General features: G+C 38.3%; 1 long non-coding RNA gene across 2 annotated transcripts in view; it reads left to right on the forward strand.

Moving 5' to 3' along the window:
- Positions 1-16919, forward strand: part of LOC131504021 (uncharacterized) — a 48999-nt gene that overhangs the window by 14034 nt on the left and 18046 nt on the right. Inside the window, exon 4 of one of the 2 annotated variants that reach the window (XR_009257739.1) lies at positions 9780-9850. The exons of the other annotated variant lie outside the window; for it this stretch is intronic. This is a non-coding gene — a long non-coding RNA (uncharacterized LOC131504021). The remainder of the gene's footprint in view (positions 1-9779; positions 9851-16919) is intronic. 2 annotated transcript variants of the gene reach the window in all.

The following is a 16919-nucleotide window of genomic DNA, read 5'->3' on the forward strand; positions in this document are numbered from 1 at the left end:
GAAAATGAGTCTTACCTACAATATATTGAAAGAATAATTCAATAACTGAGAAATGCTTATCTCAGAAATTTGAGGATGATTCAATAATAAATCTAATCTTAAAATATTAAATATTAAGTTGCGCCTGGGTGGGGGTTCAGTCCATTAAGCATCTGACTTTGGCTCAGGTCGTGATCTTGCGATTCGTGAGTTTGAGCCCCAGATCAGGCTCTGTGCTTACAGTGTGGAACCTACTTGGGATTCTCTATCTCCTACTCTCTCTGTCCCTCCCCGCTCATGCACACTCTCTTTCTCTCTCTCTCTTTCTCTCTCAAAAACAAACAAACAAACATTTTTTAAAAATACAAGATATGGGTCGTTTGGGTGTCTCAGTCGGTTAAGCATTGGATTTCAGATCAGGTCATGATCTCTTGGTTCCTGAGTCTAAACCCTGCACAGAGCTCTCTGCTCTCAGCATGGAGCCCACCTCGGATCCCGTGTCTTCTCTCTCTGTGCCCCTCTCACAGGTTCATGCTCTTTTTCTCTCTCTCAAAAATAAACATTTATATCTATCTATCTATCTATCTATCTATCTATCTATCTAAAATGCTGAAAAGATATCTGATTAAAATGAACATTCTATCTTAAGTAGTTATTTCAATGAAATAAAAGGACAACTCAACATGATAAAATCTTTTTCAAAATAAGAATACTATTCTTAGTGGCAAAATAATTAAGAATGTTTCCATTAAAATGAAAGACCTAAATGTAAGACAGGAAGCTATCAAACTCCTCCAGGAGGAAGCAGGCAAAAGCCTCTTTGACCCTGGCTGCAGCACTTCTTACTCAACACATCTCCAGAGGCAAGGGAAACAAAAGCAAAAATGAACTATTGGAACCTTATCAAAATAAAAAGCTTCTGCACAGCGAATGAACAATCAGCAAAATGAAAAGGCAACTTACAGAATGGGAGAAGATATTTGCAAATGACATATCAGATAAAGGGTTAGTATCCAAAATCTATAAAGAACTTATCAAACTCAACACCCAAAAAACAATAATCCAGTGAAGAAATGGGTGAAGAAATAGGTATATCCAGTGAAGACATGAATAGACACTTCTCCGAAGAAGACATCCAGATGGCCAACCAACACATGAAAAAATGCTCAGCATCACTCATCATCAGGGAAATACAAATCAAAATCACAATGAGATACCACCTCACACCTGTCAGAATGGCTAACATTAACAACTCAGGCAACAACAGATGTTGGCGAGAATGCAGAGAAAGAGGATCTGTTTTGCATTGCTGGTGGGAATGCAAACTGGTGCAGCCACTCTGGAAGACAGTATGGAGGTTCCTCAAAAAATTAAAAATAGAACAACCCTGCAATCCAGCAATTGCACTACTAGATATTTATCCAAGGGATACAGGTGTGCTGTTTTGAGGGGACACATGCACCCCAATGTTTTAGCAGCACTATTGACAATAGCCAAAGTATGGAAAGAGCCCAAATGTCCATCAATGAATGAATGGATAAAGAAGATGTACACACACACACACACACACACACACACACACACACACACAAACACAATGGAGTATTACTCGGCAATCAAAAAAGAATGAAATCTTGCCATTTGCAACTATGTGGATGGAACTAGAGGGCATTATGCTAAGTGAAATAAGTCAGAGAAAGACAAATATACGATTTCACTCATATGAGGACTTTAAGATACAAAACAGATGAACATAAGGGAAGGGAAGCAAAAATAATATAAAAACAAAGAGGGGGACAAAACATAAGAGACTCTTAAATGTGGAGAACAAACAGGGTTACTGGAGGGGCTGTGGGAGGGGAGATGGGCCAAATGGGTAAGGGGCATTAACGAATCTGCTCCTGAAATCATTGTTGCACTATATCCTAACTAACTTGGATGTAAATTAAAATAATAATAATTAAAAAGAATGTTTCCATTAAAAGGAGCAAATTAAGGATGCCTGCTGTTGCCTGTGCAAATAAATGAAGACCAACAAATGAGAAAAACAAAGACTATTTATTCTGAGTTTGATATAGCAAGGGAATCCTACTGTCACTGGAGTTTTGTCAGTTACTCAAAGGCAGGCAGAAGATTGGGGAAGCTTTATAGTGGAGAAAAGGGAAGGTTTCACGTGTGGCCCGCCTGTCTAGAGACTGTTGGCATGGGGAAGTTTGTAGACTGGCTAACTAGAAGTGGGGCATCCTTCTGTGGTTGGTCCCACACGGGGAGTTGGGACCAAAATTAGGGAGGCTGTCAGTTATTAATGAAGTCCCGGCCATTTGGGGCAGATTGTTACAGAAGTGATTGTTCAGCTTCTTGGATTGTCAGTATAGATAGCAACCTGGCTTCCTGTAAGTCTGACTTGTAATAGGCTGGCTTCTTGGGTTGTTTATTGTAGATAAGGGTTTGGTTTCCTGGGGAGGTGGCTGAAGCTTGTGGGCCAAGTTTATATTTTCTATATGGTCTGGCCATTGTCCATTTGTCCATTTAGTCTCTCAGCCACTATTATTAAAAATCGTAATGGGGCTCCTGGGTGGCTCAGTAGGTTCGGTGTCCGACTTCAGCTCAGGTCATGATCTCACGGACTGTGGGTTTGAGCCCCACGTTGGGCTCTGTGCTGACAGCTTGGGCCTGGAGGCTGCCTCGGATTCTGTGTCTCCCTCTCTCTCTACCCGTCCTCTGCTCACATTCTGTCTCTCTCTCTCTCAAAAATAAACATTAAAAAAATAATAAAAATGAATAAAAATAAAATTGTCTGGAAATTTTTGACTAATGCAAAAGATAGTAAACAAGTATTTTAATCTAGGGGTTGCAGAAAGTAGATGATGAAGTTTTTATGTTAGACTAAATGTTTGAATTAATAAAGTTGTTCAGGAAAAAGCACTTTACTGTTCTGACAATATTTAGGTAGGGAATGTAATGAAAAATGATTTCATTTACCATATCAAAAAATGCAATTTATAGTTATGCTCTTAATGAAGAGTGTGTTTGATCTATATAATCCAAATCATCAAATTATTACCAGAGAAGAAAACATTGGAAACACCCTCTAATAGAAACACCCTTAATTTTTCAAAATGCTGTTTTGAATGCAAAGCCTAAACATTGTAAAGATTTCAGGCTATCTTAAATCAGCTTAAAAATTTAATACAGTTTCCATTTAAATTCTCACTGGAATGTTTTGAGGGGCAACTGAAATTATTTCTAAAGTTGATCTAAAAGAATAAACAAAAAGTAAGACATATTTATTCATTCAATAGGTATTTATTGATTTCTGTGTTCCAAGCTCTAGGGATACATTAGTCAGTAATAAGATGTAAGTAAAATGTGATGTCGTCTTTTCTTATGGGTTGTTATCATTAACAAATTTAATTTTATGAGGAAGATGTAGACCTGATGTAAAAAAATTAGTTATAAAATTTGTTTAAACAAATCAAATAAAAATGTGTTACATTTTTTTCTCACTAAATTCTTGTTCTAAGCATCACCAAAGGGAAAACTCCTGGAGGACAGGTGTTTGCATTTTCCACCTTTTGTAGCAGTATCTTGTTTATAATGCTTGTTTATAATCCTTGTTTATGATGCTAGGTTAAAAATGGCTAGAATTTACTTTTCTTGAAATATTTCCCCATAACCTCACACTGTTCTTATTGTTTAGACATAAAGCATAAAGTTGTCTAGAGACATTTTTCCATATCAAAGGAGAAAAAATAAGTTGTGTAAAGAGAGAAATACAGTTAAATCCCTAAAGTACTATACATATTTAATCGATATATTGACAATTCAGGTTAAATTGCTTAGTACAAGGAGCATCTTGATGTCTGCATTGATGCCAGCTGAAAATAAAGAAATGTTCTGTAATGAATTAATTTACTCTGTGGACACTAAGAAGCAATGAACCCATGTTCTAATTGAAAGGCCAGGTGATATTCAAACAGGACAAGAGAGGATGAAGCAAGATAATTTCTGAAGCTTACTTTCTTAAGCTGTAAGTGCTAAGCTAAACTAATTTCTTACATTTCAAATCAGGGAAGAACACATTTTGGCCAATTTACGAAACAGCATCTGGATTAAATATTCTTGTTTTTCATAAGTACTTTGGAAAAGATGTGTACAGAATTTTCTTCGCAAAGTTTCAAGAGTCAAAATCATAAGCAATAATGAACATTATGTTTGGAGTTGGATCTTTCTAAATTTGTCAGTGGGTGGCAAAGGAAGGAAAGTTTTCTTTAGGGAGTATATGCCATTATTTTAATTATTTGAAGGTAGATTTTAATTATAATTCCATAAAGCATGTCTGAATAATACCTCTAGTTGAGGAGTGTTGTATGGATGCTTCCCATTGGAAGGACCCTCCGGAGCTGCATCACAATGAGGCTCCGAGGCACCATGGAGGGAGCCTTCACAATGGCCGCTTTCACCGTGAAAATACCAGTGAAATGAGATGAGAATACATTGACAGCCAGTTCCCTCTGTCCACATGAAGGGGGTAGGCCTATTTTTCACAAGTTATCAAGCTTAGTTCTCTCCTACAGTAACCTAACATGTTTCTAACATCTACTGAAAAGGTCAGCTTTCTGCTAAAGGGTCACACCAAAGTAGCATTGTTGACTCTTGTCATTTTGTCTTCTGAAGTCAGCTTCTATTTTCTGAATCAAATTTCAACTTTTTTGGCTGTGCTACTGGATTTACTTTATCTCTTGAGATTTCATGGGTAGCTACTGCCACGTGTTTAAATGCACGTGTCATGTCCACTAAATTTGTCTTGCGGTGGTTAGTATGGGTGCTCCTCATTGAATGTGTTTGTCTCCAGGTTTGGCTCTTGGGAATGTTATTTAACTTAAGGTAGATAGCAAGTATATTTTAGTGAAAACATAGTTACCAGCAACCAGTGAAAGAGAACACACATTTTAAGAACACAAACATGATGAAATGTGATTGTTCAAATGGTGAAATGCCAACTTAATGGGATATTAAAAATACTAAAAGGTTCATGAAATGTTTCTGTATTCGTTTCCGATTGCTGCTATATATAGCAAATGACCATAAACTTAGTCATATCATACAAATTAATTTTCTTACAGTCCTGGAGGTCAGAAGTCTGAAATGGGTCTAATGGGGCTAAATCAAGGTGTCGGCAAAGCTGTAGTAGAGAACCCCATCCTTGTCTTTTCCAGCCCCCATTCCTAAGCTCATGTCCCTTTCATCTTCACAGGTGGCCACTGCACCACTCTGACCTCTGCTTCCGTGATCATATCTCCTCTGACTTTCCTGTCCCCTTCTTTCTTAAGGACACTTGTGATGATACTCTGGTTTCTCTTCGGATTGAAGACGGAGCCTTGTGATTGCCTTGGGCCCAGCCAGATAATCCAGCCTAATGTCCCCGTCTCAAAATCCTTAGCTTAAGCATACCTGCAAAACCTCATTTGCCATGTTAGGTAATACATTCACAGGTTCTGGGAATCAGGACATGGACTTCTGGGGAGCAGTGGGGTGATTATCCTGTTCCTTTAAATGAAAACCTAAGGAAATATTTCCTTCACAGGGTTTAGAGTGCTATGAAATTAGCAATGAATACATAAACTAATGTCTAGAATAATTTGCTTAAAAAATGTTTATTTATTTTGAAAGAGGGGAGCGAGGGGCAGAGAGAGAGAGGGAGAGAGAGAATTTCAAGCAGGCTCCAAGCTGTCAGTGCAGAGCCAGGCGTGGGGTTCAATCTCAAAGTGTAAGATCATGACCTGAGCCAAAATCAAGAGTCCAGGCACCCCTGTGTTATCATTTTAAATACACATTCTAAGCCATTTGGCTGTTCTTTAAAAAGATCAAAGGCTAAAATCTATCTTACCTTGCTTTATTATACAACTAGAAGACTTTCTAGGGGTGCCTGGGTTGAGGCTTTCTAGGGGTGCCTAGGGGAGCCCCGTGTTGGGCTCTGCACTGAGCGTGGAGTCTGCTTGGGATTTTCTCTCTCCCTCACTATCCCTCCTTCACACATATACACTCTTTCTCTCTCAAAGAAAAATAACTATATTTTTTTAAAAAGGTGAATTTCTTTTTTGAAAAAATTTTTAATATTTATTTTTGAGATAGAGACAGAGCACAAGTGGGGGAGGGGCAGAGACACACACACACACACACACACACACACACACACACACACACACAGAATCTGAAGTAGGCTCCAGGTTCTGAGCTGTCAGCACAGAGCCTGATGTCTGGCTCAAGCTCACGGACTGTAAGATCATGACCTGAGCTGAAGTCAGACGCTTAACTGACTGAGACACCCAGGTGTCCCAAAAGTGATATATTCTTTTTTTTTTTTTTTGTAACGTTTATTCATTTTTGAGAGAGAGAGAGCATGAGCGGGGAAGGGGCAGAGAGAGAGGCAGACACAGAATCCGAAGCAGGTTCCAGGCTCTGAGCTGTCAGCACAGAGCCCAACGTGAGGCTTGAACTCACGAACTGCGAGATCATGACCTAAACGGAAGTTGGACACTCAACCAACTGAGCCACCCAGGTGCCCTGTAAAAGTGATATATTCTTAACCAAATAATAATTATTTATTGATTCTTATTTCTTTATTTCTTTATTTTCTTTAGTAAAACCAATTTAAGTCAGTGAGAAATTTGATGAAGGGGGTAAGTTACATTCAGGGCCAGTCCAAACTCCTTTTTCATTTTTAAAGTATCTAGTTTGTAGGTTTTAAAATTCATTTGTAGTCATTTGTAGGTTTTAAAATTCACCGAATCAGGATTTATAAGCATAATGTACTTACATGAGGAATAATCATTCACAGCAGGCAGATCTAAATAAACCCTCTTACTGTAACTTTCTAAAATCCAGATTTAAAATTTTGATAATTTATAAGAATTTTCATGTTATGTGTACAATTATTATGTTATATATTATGTTAGAACACAGAACAGACCATACCTCCCCCTACCCTTTTCCCTACCATCTTCCCTGCATTCAGCTAGAAGTAAGTGCAAGCTTTGTTTTCTAAGCACTTTGAAAGGAAGTGAAAAGATCTAAGAAGTAAAACTGGGGTATAAAGTTAAAGGTGTAAAGAATTTCCCACTAGCCAGAACTTAGGGGGGTAGGGAGGGAGACCTGATAACCTTAATTCTCTATTTTTTTGTTTTTATTGAATGCAGAAATGAAATTCTCCTTTATCTCACTTAGAGTAATTAGAGGAGACCCTTTTCTGCTTATAATTTTCAGGACTAATGTGAACATTTTGGACAACTTTTTAGTATAATACAGTGGTTTTCAACCAGAGGTGATTTTGCTCCCCAGGTGACATTTAGCAAAGTCTGGAGACCTTTTTGTTTGTCACAACTGGGGTTGGGGATGCTACTGCATCTGGTGGTCAGAGGCCAGGGTTGCTGCTAACACCCAGGATACGCCAGGACAAAGACTTATTGACCCAAAATGTCAACAGTGTGAAGTTGAAAAATCCTGGGTTAATAGGATGTTATTTAAGTTTTGACAGACTTTTTTTTGTGGTATGATGTTAGTGTTTAATTTTATTATACATTTTTATTATAAAAGTATAAGCACTAGAGGGCAGTACCCGCCCAACAGTTGCGGCTGATGTCACTTTACTCTGGAGGGGTGGGTAAAAGTGGAAGGAAAAAAGGAGCTTGTGATTGAGGTAACTTGAAGATAAGGGACTGTAAAAGATCCTTAAAGAACTACTTAAGTCATTCTAGATCAAAAGACAGTTTTAACGATTACTGTTTCTGAAGTCAGTAAAAGCAGAGCAAGAAGGGTTTTTTTCTTCTTTTTATAATACCTTGTGAACTGTTGCCAGAGAAAGGGGAAAATTCACACTAGGTTTTCACACACTGAAACACTAACGTCATTGCCACTTACACTTCTATTTGCTCTCTTGAAGCAGATTGATGCCAAGTCACTATGCCTAGGGCATGTGGATCTGTCATGCTGTTGAAGCTGTGTCTGGAGCAAGGGACTTAGAAAGGCAAAGCTGATTGAACCTATTAGACAACTCAGAGTCTGACTCAACTCTGATTCTGTGAAACAGAAAAATAATTCCCAGTTTGTTGCTGGAAGATTTACATAAACTATCTATGCAAGAATGCGATACAATTTTCTATTTTTTTCCCTAAGGGTCAGTCTAGTTTTTAAAAGTGAAACAACTTTTTTCTTTTTAGTATGAGACATCCAGACTTAAACCTGAGTTTTCAAGGATTTTAATAAAGATTGACCCCACTTCCCCAAAACAGGGTACACCATTTGGTAAACTCATGTTAAACTCACATTTTTATTTATTATTAAACATTCAAGGTATACAACTTGATATGAAGAATGGACATCCATGAACCAACCATTCAACTTAAAAAAAAAAAGTAATGATCCAATTTAAACCCACTGTGCACCCTTCTCCAGTTATGTCCTTCTCTCCCTGCCTCCTGCCTGCCCTCAGGCCCTGGTAGAGGAGTTTGATGTTTACCATTCCCCTATATTTCTTTGTACTTTTATTCCGTGTGTTAAATATGCACAGTAATACATAGCTTTTGCATATTTAAAAACTTGATATACCTGGTGTGTTAAGTGTTCTGTAATTTGTGTTTTTCCTTCAACATTCTGTCCATGTTGATACAAATAGCTCTAGTTATATCAACATTTATTCATCATGTTTACCATTATAGATTTTTTACTGTTTCCAGATATTTGCTACTACAAATAATGACGTTGTGTATGATCTCATATGTAGTCGTTTTGGTGCACATACCTTGTGTTTTGCTATCTTATCAATTAAATCTAATGTTGAAAAATGCAAAACCCTATAATCTGTTGCATCAGATTGCATATTTTCTGAAAGTCTTGAACAAATATGAAGAGAATTCTCTGAATCTTATGCTTTCATTTGGTTTAAGTAATGAGTTTAAACACATCTTTGTTGTTGCCTCTGGGGCTAGAGAGAAGGTACTAATTAGTGTAGTGCTATAGAATACTGAATAGATTTATCTTTTGAGAGGGTGCTAGGAATGGATAAAAGACTAGGAAAATAATGGGCTCATGTAATTTTTGAACTTACTTTTTTTAAAGTAATTTTTTTTAATGTTTATTTATTTTTGAGAGAGACAGACAGACAGCACGAGTGGAGGAGGGGGAGAGAGAGAGGCAGACACAGAATCTGAAGCAGGCTCCAGGCTCTGAGCTATCAGCACAAAGCCAGAGGCTGGGCTCAAACTCATGAACTGTGAGGTCATGACCTGAGCCAAAGTTGGACACCCAACTGACTGAGCCACCCAGGCGCCCTTTACTTTTTTTGTTTTTAATGTTTATTTATTTTTGAGAGAGAGAGAGTGAGAGTGAGGGAGGGGTACAGAGAATGGGAGACACAGAATCCAAAGCAGGCTCCAGGCTCTGAGCCACCCAGGCACCTCTTGAGCTTACTTTTAAGATCTCTTTTAAATATCCAAGAATAAGTCATATTAAAAGATGGAAATAGTTCAGATTGACTTTATTCATCTGGACAGGTTTTATTGCCTTCTACTAGAATATAAACTCCATGAAGACAGCAATTTTTGTGTTTTTGTTTATACTTGTAAAAATGCCTAGCTTGTAGTAAATGTTCAAGGAATATTTAATCATTGAATGAATGAATATATAGAACACAATGAATGAAAGCTTGAAATTCATTGAACCACTTGGATAGTTATAATACAGCATTTAATACTAAGCAACACTGTTTGGAATTATCAAGATATTTCTTGTTTTTCATCTAGGTATTTTACACAGTAAAGACATAGTTGTGACTTTGCTCTCCACGGTGAATAATGATAATGAAAATACCCTGGTGAGTAAGTGCTAGGCACAGTATATTCTCATGTACATGTACATACTCCTGTAACAACTCTATGAGGTAGGTATTACAATTATCATCATCTCTATTTTTATCAATGAAGAAACTAAACACAAAGCTAGTAAGTGGCAGAGCAGAGATTTGAAATCAAACAGTTTGGAAGAATTTTACTGTTTAAACCTGGGAGTAGGGATCTTTTTAAATTAAATTTTATTATTATTGTTATTACTTTTAAAGTTTATTTGCTTTGAGAGAGAGCGAGTGAGCTGGGGAGAGGCAGAGAGAGAGAATCCCAAGTAGGTTGCCAAGGCAGAGCCTGAAGTGGGGCTCAAACTCAGGAACTGCGAGACCATGACCTGAGCCAAAATCCAGAGTTGAATGTTTAACTGACTGAGCCACCCAGGTGTCCCTGGGAGTAGGGATCTTTGAAGTCCTGGAGTCCAATCCTTTTAAGTCAAGCTTTATATAGAAAGATAACACAAGCCACTTATTTTAAATTAACATTTTTCTAGTTAGCACATTAAAAAAAGTAAAAAAAAAAAATTGGTGAAATTCATGTTTTTTTGGAATCAAAATCTTTATTACCAGTACCCTCCAAGAGCACAGGAATATAACTGCATATAAAAAGGTCCTTCTGGGGTGTCTGGGTGACTCAGTCAGTTAAGTGTCCGACTTTGGCTCAGGTCATGATCTCCAGTTCATGAATTTGAGCCCCGCATTGGGCTCTGTGCTGACAGCTCAGAGCCTGGAGCCTGCTTCAGATTCTCTCTCTCTCTCTCTCTCTCTCTCTCTCTCTCTCTCTCTGCCCCTCCCCCACTCGTGCACGCACACGCACTCTCTTTCTCTCTCTCAAAAATAAATAAATGTTAAAAAAAGTTTTAAAAGTCCTCCAAGCAGTTCATCATTCATCTATGAGGATACAGATTTTAAGAGATTTTTGAAGAACGTTCAACAGAGAAATAAGTCATAAATTTTCCTGTAAATATATCAGTGAATGTATACAAATATGACCTGTTAGTCAAATTATAAAATGAATCCTCTCCCAATTTATAGTCCAGAAAGATACCATTTCACTTGACTTGTACTGTATGCCATGGTCCGTGTATGTTAGTGGACTGCTGATATTGCCAGCAGCTGTTGTTGTTTGGAGATGATATAAGAGCGTTTCTGGGGAAAGATGCCTTATACACATCTGAGAACCATGGTGAAGTTAATTTTTTTTTAAATTAATTTAATTTTATTTATTTAAAAAAATTTTTTTTTAACGTTTATTTATTTTTGAGACAGAGAGAGACAGAGCATGAACAGGGGAGGGGCAGAGAGAGAGGGAGACACAGAATCTGAAACAGGCTCCAGACTCTGAGCTGTCAGCACAGAGCCCAACGCGGGGCTCGAACTCACGGACTGTGAGATCATGACCTGAGCCGAAGTCGGACGCCCAACTGACCGAGCCACCCAGGCGCCCCAAGTTAATTTTTTTTTTTTAATGTTTATTTATTTTTGAGAGAGACAGAGACAGAGCGCAAGCAGGGGAGGGGTAGAGAGGGAGACACAGAAGCTGAAACAGGCTCCAGGCTCTGAGCTGTCAGCACAGAACAGAGCCTGACACGGGGCTTGAACTCACAGACCGTGAGATCATGACCTGAGCCAAAGTTGGACACCCAACCAACTGAGCCATCCAGGCGCCCCAAGTTAATTTTAATAGTATAGTTTCTTGGGGCACCTGTGTGGCCCAGTCAGTTAAGCATTTGACTTCAACTCAGGTCATGATCTCGTGGTTTGTGAGTTAGAGCCCTGTGATCCTGGAGCCAGATCCTGACAGCTCAGATCCTGGAGCCCACTTCAGATTCTGTCTCCCTCTCTCTCTACCCCTCTCCCACTCATGCTCTGTCTCTCAAAAAAAAAAAAAAATCAATTTTATTTAACCTAATATATCAAAATATTATCATTTAAAAATGTAATCAATATAAAAATTATTAAGATGTCTTACATTAGTTTTTATATTAAGTATTTTTATTTTATTAACTTTTTTTAATGTTTATTCATTTATTTTGTGAGAAATAGAGCACAAATGCACGTGTGAATGGGGGAGGGGCACTGGGCAAGGGAGAGAGAGAATCCCAAGCAGGCTCCCAGCTGTCAGCTCAGGTCCCAATGAGGGGCTCAATCCCACAAACCTGTGAGATCGTGACTTGAACCAAAATCAAGAGTCGGACGCTTAACCAACTGAGCCACCCAGCTGCCCCTATACTAAGTCTTTAAAATGCAGTGTGTATTTGACACTTGCAGCATATCTGAATTTGCAGAAGGCACATTTCCAGGGCTCAAAAGGCACCTGTGGCCGGTAGCTACTGTGACTGAATGGGATAGCTGTAAATTATAGGGAAAGCACATAAATTGTCCAAAGTCATGCAATTAGTTGGGTGATTCACAGGTATAGGTAAAAATCTTACCATTTTAGAGGTGGGGGGAGTGGTGCCAGGTGATGGCAGACGAGGGTTTCTAAAATTCTGAGAGAGACTGGGACCAGGACAGATCCTTGGAAATAACAGGAGTAATATGGAGTCCCCTGGAACCACTAGGTAGGTATAAAATGGATTGATTTAAATGGCCAAAAACTTGTTCCCATTCTGAATTGAGGTTCATTTAGTTATTGGGCATTTAGCTGCCAAATGCGGCAAGAATAGTTATGTAATTACTACATACAGTAAATACAGTGTATCTTTGTCACATATCCCAGGGCATTAAAAGATCCTGGGATCCATTATGTCTGATTATTTCACCAGCTGCTCTACTTAGTGACTTAGCTCTTTATCAATGAGAGAAACAGTCATTGAGAAGTTCTGATTATATGCAGAAGGGATGGGGGATGGGGAGGTAGTTTTACTACAAAAAAACCCCAAATGATCTTGTTTCTCAGTAAGCTTGAAATCTACTGGGAAAGTTAGTATAGAGATTTAGTATAAACTTTATAATCCTAAAATGTTATGCTGTCAAAGTACTAAATTCGTAGTTCCAGAAATTCAGAAGGAGGGAGAGAGAGTTCATGGATCCCAACTTAAAATGAAATATCTAATTATTTCAGAAACAACTTGTTAATCATAGCTGTCATACTGTCATTTGTACATTATAGAGACAGTAGGTTTTTAATTTAAGTTTAATCTGTTTTTTTCCCATTGTGAAAAGCACCCTTTGAAAATTTGGAAAGTATGAAAAAAAAATTAATGCATAATGTTCAGCACAGCAGTTTCTGTATATTTCCCTCCAAGTCTTTTGAATGTATTTTAAAAATATTTTGGATCATGAAATATAATTGCTTCTTTTGCTTTTTTCTTAAAATTATGAGCATTTTTTAAAAAGATTTTTTATTTTTTTAAAATCTTTTTTTTTTTTTTTATTTATTTTTATTTATTTTTGGGACAGAGAGAGAGACAGAGCATGAACGGGGGAGGGGCAGAGAGAGAGGGAGACACAGAATCGGAAACAGGCTCCAGGCTCCGAGCCATCAGCCCAGAGCCTGACGCGGGGCTCAAACTCACGGACCGCGAGATCGTGACCTGGCTGAAGTCGGCCGCTTAACCGACTGCGCCACCCAGGCGCCCCAAAAGATTTTTTATTTTTAAGCAATCTCTACACCCAATGTGGGGCTTGAACTTAAAACCCTGGGCTCTAGAGTCTCATGCTCTATTGGCTGAGTCAGCCAGGCAAACCCCAAATTATGAACATTAAAAAAAATGTTCACAAATATAATTTAAAATGCCTACAGGCCAATAGTCTAATATATCATAATTTGTTCAGCCTTCCTCCATTGCTAGACATTTATTCTACTTTTCCATACAGGTATCATTTGGAAGTATTGTGGGTTTGATTCCAGATCACCACAATAAAGCAAGTCAAATGAATTTTTTGGTTTGCCAGTGCATATAAATGTTTATAATATACTGTCACCTAATCAGTATGCAATAGCATTATCTCTAAAAAAAACAATGTACGTACCTTAATTAAAAAATACTTTAGTGCTCAGAAATGCTAACCATCATCTGAGCTTTTAGTAAGTCAACTTGCTTTTCTGGTGGAGGGTCTTGCTGCAGTGTTGACAGCCACTGACCGATCAGGGTGGTGGTTGCTGAAGCCTGGGGTGGCTGAGGCAATTTTTAGAAATAAGACAGCAGGGGCGCCTGGATGGCTCAGTTGGTTATGCGTCTGACTTCGGCTCAGGTCATGATCTCGTGGTTCGTGAGTTCGAGCCCCACATTGGAGTCTGCACTGTGATGTCTCTCCTCTCTGTCTCTCCTCACTGGATTCTGTGTCTCCTCTCTGCCCCTCACCTGCTTGCGCTCTATCTCAAAATACATAAAGTGAAGCACAATAAAACGAGGTCTGCCTGGGTTCGATGCTTCAGTGACCATCTTTGTAAGCAAACTCTTCTTCATATTCAGGATTAATGTCTTTAGGTCCATTTCCTGGAAATGGAACTGCCATTCTGAAGAATGTAAACATTTGTAAGGTTCCTGATGTATCTTGACAACTTACGTGCTGGAAGGGTTGTCCTGTTTGCACCTCATTGTGGGTGAAAGGGCCCATTTCATGGCAGTCACCAGCGCTGAGGTAGTCTCATTTGTGTTTTAGTTGCTAACTTGGGAGACAAAAAATGTTATTTCGTTGCTTTAATATCAATTGCTTGGTCGCTATTGTTCACTATGAACAGTTCCTTATATTGATGGAGATTTTCTATTTATATTATAATTTACTTTGCCATTTTTCTCAGATTTTTCTTATCAGTTCATCTGAGTTCTTGATGTATTAAGACCTTGTTAGTTTTTTAAGTGAATAGTGTTGATTGTTCTTTTAAGTTAATATTCCTTTAAACAGCAATTTCCAACATGTAGGGTTTTTGCTTTTTAAAATATTATTTGAAGAAAACACTCAGTTTCTGTTCTTTTTAGGTGCTCTTTTGAACTGGTTTCTTATACTGTCAATGGATGTGGCCTCAACTGGTATAATACCTATACTTAAGCCATATTTTAAGAAAAAGAAAATTACAAATTTTCTGTAAAATGTACACAAGTTGTATATATACTAAAGCGTAGAAGAAAATGCTTTTGGAGAAAAGTGTCTTTGGCAATGTTTACTTTGGATTATCTGCACCGGCTCTTCTATCGTAGTGCCAACAGAATTGGTTGATTGCACATGAAGATCTTTAAAAAACTAATTTATTGAAAGGCAATTCAGCATGAAAAAGTTTTTACATTCAAATTTTGGAAAGCTGTATTGTTTGATTTGGAAAGGATGGATGGGCTCTGCATTTGTTTTGTTTTGTTTTGTTTTTTTGGGGTTTTTTTTGCTATTGCAAAACCTGAAGAGTGTCTCCTTGTTGATTCCTGGTGCTCAGGACTGACTTTCTTTTCTTTTTTCTTTAATTAGTGCTGGTTTCTATAGGTTGCAAACTTTTCTCCAGGAGCTGAAAGCAGAGACTTCTGGGTACTTTTTTTATTTCTTCTTTCTTTCCAGTTTTAAAAGAGCCCCTTTGCCTGCACTGTTTGTCATTATGTGTACTGAAGTACGGAATAGAAAATGCAAAACAAGACAGCTGTACAGGAGGTTTTTCTTTTTAAAGAAGTTGATAGACAAATGGCACAAAGTTCACTGTTCTCACCAGCTGAGAGCTGAGCTTCCAGAAAGCGCTACTTTAGGAGAACAAGTGAAGTAGTGTGGAAGGTCTGAAAGGCTTCATTGACACAACAGCCGGGAGCCTCTTGTACCGCATTGTCTGGTATGCACTGCCTTTCTGAAACCAGATCTTGAGACCGAAGTCTCAACATCCCCCAAAGCTTAAAAAATTGTTTTTGTTTTTGTGTTTTGTGTGTGTGGGGTTTTTTTTTTTTTTTTTTTTGGTGTCCCCCCCCCACCTCCCCCATTATACTTCGTTTTCTAAGTGAAATTCCTGAAAAGGTGTTTGTTTTTGTTTATCTTTGACCTTTGGGTGTTAGTCAATGATTCCCATAATCACACGGCTTACCTAGAGGGAACAGTGGGGGTCTAGGCAGTAAGGCTGTGTTGCTGACAAATTAGTGGTCTAGCAGGTGTTTGTTTCCTGAACTAGAATCTAAGTGCTGTAGCAAAAAGGAGTACTGGAATGGGGGAAATAAGGCAAATCTGAAGCTGATGATTTAAACCATCATTGATAGTTTCTCAGTGTTCTTGAAGGTTGATGTGGAGAGACTTAAGTTTATTATAAGGAATAACTCTCCAGTGGAAGAAGATATTCAAAGTTACTAGGTTTGTGAGTTGTAGACTCACTTGTAGATGTAGAGCGGAGAGCTCGTCAAGGAAGACACAGTCATCTGTTGGTTTGGTATAGAAGGGTTGGGGCCAGGCAACGTCTTCATCAATGGCTTTCATTCAAGTCTTAATAGAGCTCCCATTATGTGTCTTGAGAAAGGATGTGGCCTGTGCTCCTGAACTTTAAGGAGCTCAGAGTCATAGACCCGTAGACTGGAGGATCCTTTGAGATCAGTACTCTACCCTTCTTCTGCAGGGAACACTGAGGCCCAGAAAGGTGACTTCCTCAAGATTACACAGAGGGTTAGTGGCAGACTCTTGACTTTCTTAAAGCTAGATCTTTTTACTCCCAGCAGTATTTTTCCATTCCCCTGTTGTTGAAAGTGCTTTGTAGCTGTTAGAGAACAATTCAAGACATTATATAATTAAGTGTAAAAAACCGAATAATCAATTGCCATTGTATATCGATAGAGTTCACTGTTAACTGGAATTATCTGGATGTGTGACAGATTTTGAGGAATGGATATGGTGTGGACATTACAAAAGAACCAGAAAAATCTGGTCTCTGTTCTGTGTTGTTGGGGGACATGAATGAAGAAATTTATATTTTTCAGTCCAAGTACAAAGCCTTTAAAGGTGCTATCTGATGGTGCACATACACCCAGGAAATTGCCCTGGTGAGGATCCAAATGAAAACTGGGCTGCGTTCGGAGGTCACATTTCAGAGTAAACTTGGAAAGACCATCACACCTTTGAGGATGAACCTAGATTACTAGAACAT

The sequence above is a fragment of the Neofelis nebulosa genome, chromosome 2, assembly GCF_028018385.1.
Source record: "Neofelis nebulosa isolate mNeoNeb1 chromosome 2, mNeoNeb1.pri, whole genome shotgun sequence".
In the NCBI taxonomy this organism is placed as follows: Eukaryota; Metazoa; Chordata; class Mammalia; order Carnivora; family Felidae; genus Neofelis; species Neofelis nebulosa.